This window comes from Mirounga angustirostris, unplaced genomic scaffold (assembly GCF_029215605.1).
Source record: "Mirounga angustirostris isolate CCGP_5_RB_7025 unplaced genomic scaffold, mMirAng1.0.hap1 SCAF_6, whole genome shotgun sequence".
Lineage (NCBI taxonomy): Eukaryota > Metazoa > Chordata > Mammalia > Carnivora > Phocidae > Mirounga > Mirounga angustirostris.
The window spans coordinates 53,200,514-53,206,513 of record NW_026991714.1 but is presented as its reverse complement, the minus strand read 5'-3'; the positions used below and the strand labels follow the sequence as shown (position 1 = coordinate 53,206,513).

The 6,000-nt window shown below is 41.9% G+C and overlaps 1 long non-coding RNA gene across 1 annotated transcript; it reads right to left on the bottom strand.

Moving 5' to 3' along the window:
- Positions 1–408: 408 nt before the first annotated feature.
- Positions 409–4,037, bottom strand: LOC135364643 (uncharacterized). The gene is made up of 2 exons (XR_010412087.1): positions 3,906–4,037; positions 409–2,238 (listed from the first exon to the last, which is right to left on the bottom strand). It is a non-coding gene; the product is annotated as an uncharacterized LOC135364643 (long non-coding RNA).
- Between the last annotated feature and the right edge of the window lie 1,963 nt (positions 4,038–6,000).

Sequence of the window (6,000 nt, the reverse complement as noted above, 5' to 3'; positions counted from 1 at the left end):
ATACTGCTGGTATCACTTATATGTAGAATCTTAAAAAACAAACAAACGAAAGTAAAATCATAGAAACAGAGAGTAGAAAGTGGTTGCCAGGGGCTGGGGGCGGGGAAAACAGGGAGGGGTTGGTAAACGGGTACAAATTGTCAGTTATAAGATGAATAAGGTCTGAGGAGTTCATGTAAAGCATGGTGACTATAGTCGATAACACCATATTGTATAACCGAAATTTCCTAAGAAAGTAAAACTCAAATGTTCTCACAAGAAGAAAAAATAAATAAATATGTGAGGTGATGGCCATGTTAATTAACAAGATGAGGGAATCCTTTCCAATGCATATGTATATCAATCCACCAGCATGAACATTTTAAATATCTTACAATTTTATTTAATTATACCTCAATCAAGCAGAAATTTAAAAATAAAGACCTTTATTAAAGACCATCCATTTGTTCAGATTTTGACTATATACCAATTACTGTTGTAAGACTTCAGTGTGGTATTATTTTATCCTTACAACACCCTTACAAGAAAATCATTTGCATCACACCCCATTTAGGACTGGCAAATAGAGGATGCCCAGTTGTGATACTGTGATTTATATCACAGTTCTCAAAACCCTTGCAATTTCCTAAGTGTGGAGAGCGAGAAAGGTGTCTTTAGTTGTGTGAATGAGGTGACTTTTGTACTGCTCCTCAGGATGGGGGGCTGGTTGCAGTGGAGCCAACCATGTGATTGGAGGGTGAGAACTCTCAGTCCCACCCCCCTGACGTCTGGCAAGGGAAGAGGGGCTGAAGGTTGAATTCATGGCCAATGGCCAGTGATTTAATCAATTTTGTCTATGTCATAAAACCCCCATAAAACCCCAAAGGACTGGGTTTGGAGAACCTCCAGGTCCGTGAACACATGGAGATCCTGGGAGATAGCATGCCTGGAGAGGGCACTGGAAGCTCAGTGCCTTTTCCCCATGCCTTGCCCTATGTATCTCTTTCAGCTGGATGTTCATCTGTGTCCTATTTCATTTCCTTTTATGATCAACTGGATGGTAATCCAGAAAGTAAAATGTTTCTCTGAGTTCTGTGAGCTGCTCTAGCAAATTAGTCAAACCCAAGGAGGGGATGATGGGAACCTCTGATTTATAGCCATCAGAAGCACTTCCAACTGGTGTCTGAAGTGGAGGGTGCTTGAGACAGTCTTGTGGGACTGAGCCCCCAACCTGTGGAATCTGGTGCTATCTCTGGGTTGATAGTATCAGAATTGAGTCAAATTGTAGGATACCCAACTGGTGTCCAAAGAATTGCTTGAAGGTGAGGAGAGTACACCCAGGCCCCCATATACATGTTGGAACTGAGTCCAGGAACCCAAAGACCAGTTAAACTTGAATCCAATAAACAATGAATAATGTTTTAGTATAACTATGCCCCATGTAATACTAAAGACATACTTACTGCATGGGACACAAATATTTCATGGGATTAAAAAAAAAAAATGTTGTATATCTGAAATTCAAATTTAACTAGGCATCCTGTATTTTTATTTGGTAAAATTGGCAACCCGACCCTATTTTTATGGATAAGAAAACTGAGCCTTTCAGGAAGATAAGAAACTTGACCGAAGCTAACACCTGGTAAGCGGTGTCGCCGAGGAACTCCAGACTCACTGAACCCCATCTCTTCCGTATTATATTGCCCCTTATTTGTCCAGGGAGTTCTCTTCATCTGCCAGCTTCTTCCATCTTCTGGTAAAATAACCCCATCACCGTTCCCAGCTAACTAGAAGAAAAGCTTTCCTTCCCAGCCAAGAAGGATTCACTGAAAGGTGAATTCTCATGACTAATTTTCCCAAATCTATCTTCCTTGCTAGCTTACCTCTTTTGAAAAAGACAATGAATACCTCCCCTCACGTTTTTCATGCTGATACACTTCCGTAACTTTCTCGAGGCTACGTCTGTAAACTGAAATTTAAATACAACCATCCATCCCCCAACTTGTCCTTCTGGCTTACATTACCTGAAACATAATATAGTAATTTAAACCCAAACACAAAGAGGAAACAAACTGTAGTGTTATTCATCGTGAGGTGAGGCCATCCCGTTCTTAGCTTCCTTTTGTTGTTGTTGCTCCTAGTCATAGCTTCCAACATTTGAATGATAGTACATCCAGCCGGCTTGTCTCATTGTAACATTTGTTGTGCTGTGATGGGACTACAGTAGCAAGACAGTGTACCTCCACAAGGTCATTAACTCTGGCAGAAAAATTAGGCAACAAAGAATGTGTAAAAGAGTTTATCCATGCAAAATGCTTGAAGCAGTGCCAGGCAAATAGCATTCTCAGCAGATGTGAGCTAATGTTATCATTCATTTTAAAATGGGGGGGAGGGTGGGGAACAATAGTGATGGTCAGAAGAGGAAGCGGTCTTGTAACTAATAAGCCATAAACAATGCAGAAAGATAGAGAATAAATGGTGGTGCCCAGAGGGAAAGAAGTTAGGACTGGGAGAGAATGGAGGAAGTCCACTCTTTCATCTAGTAGCTATTACTAAGTGAGTGCTATGTACCAGCCTTGCGGGGCTGAGGGTTCCTGTGAGAGAAGCAGGTCTTTGTAGCACAGTGTGATCATTGTGCAATGAGAGAGTGGTGCCCAGAGACAAGGGGAACCTGAGACACACAACGTGGCCAAAAAGGGCCAAGGTGCCTTCCTAGTGTGATGCCTCCATTGCCCCTTACTGGGGTCATGAGAGCTGGCCAGGCTAAGCTTGGAAAGACTGTGCATTCCAGGTAGAAGAGGCAACACTAAGCAAAGGCACAGACTTAAAACAGCAAAATGTGTGCAGGGGAGGTGGAAATAATTCAGTTCTCCTCCCCGTTGGGACACCAGCCAATTACTGACCCATTTGTAGTGACTGGGACAGCAGACACTCAAATGTTCTCCCCTGCAGAAGGGAGCCCAAATGGAAGACTGCTCCCATCCTCAGCCAACCTAAGCAAGGTAGAGACTACAAGTTGAGAGATTTGGTGACATGAAGAAAAGAGTATGTCCCCATCATAAACTGACAGGTTTTTTCAGTGCCATATGCTAACCACCGAAAATGTTGTTACATGTAGCACCTTAATTAACTGCACTAATATTGCTTGTAACCAAAAGAGTTCTAACCAATACATGAGCCTTCCACATTAATTCTCATAACCACCCGAGCATAGATTTTATTATCCCCATCTTACATAAGAGGAAATTTATCCCTGATGGGATTAAATAGTTTTTCTCAAGCTTGCTAGTAACAGGAAGAGTAGGAATTAAAACTTTCAATATCACACATAATTTTATTTCCCCTTTCTTTCCACCTCTTTAACTAAAACACAGCCTTCAAGTCCCTGCTTAGATCTCACCTCCCCTGCAAAGCTTTCCCTGACCTCCCAGGACACAGCACAGCCTTTCATAGACCAACTACTCAGTAACAGTTTGATGATTGACAATGATAATCAATGATTCGATTATTTGGCAAGTATAGATCTGTGTGGGTAAAAAGCGATGACAGGGGCGCCTGGGGGGCTCAGTCGTTAAGCATCTGCCTTCGGCTCAGGTCATGATCCCAGGGTTCTGGGATCGAGCCCCACATCAGGCTCCCTGCTCCTCAGGAAGCCTGCTTCTCCCTCTCCCACTCCCCCTGCTTGTGTTCCCTCTCTCGCTGTGTGTCTCTCTCTATCAAATAAATAAATAAAATCTTTAAAAAAAAAAAAAAAGCGATGACAGTGGCCTGGACTCAGTAGAGAAGTCCTGTAGGACCAGTCGGCTTTGAGCCAGGTCTTGAAGACAGTGGTAGCTATGAACTGGCAAAAGCATGTGGTATAGGAAGGAGAGAAGAAACAATTTATACAAAGGCACAGAATGGAAGCAAAACAAAACTACACCCACCTTCCATGTCTCTGGCTTTAATATTATGTTTTACCAAATCCTTGATAATTAGAGAGAAATGGACAATTCCAGTTGAAGTATCTCTGCACCTGCTCCTTTAAGCCATACATATTTTTTGAGTGCCTCCGATGGGCAAGGCTCTGTGGGAGGCACAAAAATGAGTTAGACACAGACCTGCCCTCATAGACATGTCCACTAAGAGAATGACCCATATATAAATATCCATAATAAAATGTACAAAGTGGAAACAGCCATAAACAAGGTATGGGCTGCTATGGGAGGGGTCTTTAGAAGAACCCATTACTTCCAGGTGGGAATCTTGTGATGGTTTGCTAGAGGCAATGTGTTGCTGCTAGGCGTGCAAGGAGGATAGTCTTGGCAAAGATGAAGATGGGACTCTGGGCACCAGCATCCTGAAGCTCCGTGTGTGATTAAAGTTTTCTGCCCTGGGGTGACCACCTGGCAGGGAGGAGCTGGTGAAGATACTGTTCTTGATTAGGAAAACCTATATTCCTACCTTGTATCCATGTCTAGTTTTTGTCTCCTAAGTTGACCTTTGTTGTTTTCCACACTTTTGTGGAAAATAATTTCCCAGTAGGCACTGGCTGTCTTTAAACAGCTATCTAAGCCATGTACATAAAATACATCATATGTGCACTTACAAATGTATATATATTGTGTATCCTTAAAATAAAATCATTCTGAATGATTAAAAAAAAAAAAAAGGCCATTCTAGGAGGCAGAGGAAACCACATACAAAAAAATGCAAAGGTGGGAAAACTCAAAGTCCACCAAAGAGGACTGAGGGGTTTGGTTTTACTGCAACATTGGAGAAAAGAGTGGGAAATTAAGTTGCAAATGCAATGGAAGCCAGATCATAGGGTGGAAAGAACATGGAATTTTGGAGTCCTAAGATAAAATTCCAAATCTGTCATTTACAGCCTATGTGAACTCAGGCAAGTTACTTAAATCTTCTGAAGCTCATTTGCCTCATCTATAAAATGGGACCAGATAGGTGAGGCCCCAAGTATGCAATAATGTAGTGTTCCTTCTATAAGAGATTCTTTAAATATTGTTTCAACTTCTATTTATTTTTTTTTATTTAAGGAAAGGCCAAGCACTGATTTAGATAGAGACCCTCTGCCTTTCCTCTACTGTCCCAAGCAACTTCAGTGTTCCATCCAGCCAAACAGTTAACTTTGTAGTTAATCTGAGTCTTCTCCTTTCTTTCAACTAGGTACCAGCCCTCCAACAGGAATTCCTGGTGAATTTGATTTATAATGATGTCTTTGCACCCCTTACCGGTTGTGATTTTGAACTTCCCCTCTGGTCTGTCCCTTGGCTCAACTCTGCTCATGGAAAGGTTATAAGGATTAAAGAGATTACATATAGAGAGTGCTGCATAAGAATAGCTATTATTATCACTGATGGACAAACTGGGAGGAGAAGAAACTGGAGCCGCGGAGACTGGTTAGGGGGTAATTTAGGAAGACTATTTCATAATCGAAGAAAAGAATCTGAGAGTCTGAAATAAGAGAATGGTAGTGAGGGCAGGGAAGAAAGGATAAATTTTAAAACTCTCATGGAAATGAAATACCTCGGACTTAGCAAACAACTGATGTGTAAGATGAGGTAAAGGAAGAGGTTGAATTCTGGGCTCTAGAAGGACATAGATAGCATCATTAATACAACTAGAGGGAAAAGGAGATACTTTGGAAGGGAAATCGGTGACTCTGGGATACATTCAGTCTGAGGGGTCAGTACTACAACCAGACAGAAAAGTGCACGGGTCAGGGACAGGTTCTCTCCTTGACAAAACTCTGCTCAGCCTCCCCTGAACTCTCTTCTCAAACAGACCCTTTCTTTTGAGCTTCTGTGTTCATCTCTGCATTGTTCCACTTTAGCAAGAATCCTGCTAAGTCAGTTTAGCCAGAATCCCACACCCCCCTCATCCCTGATGTTTCCTCTTAGTAATTTTCCATCCACCAACCTCCATTCTGTTCCTTAGCTATAAATCTCCACTCGTCCTTGTTGTGGTCAGCCTTTCTCCTACTGAAATCGTTTTTCTAAATAAAATCTTTTTTTACCACTCTGT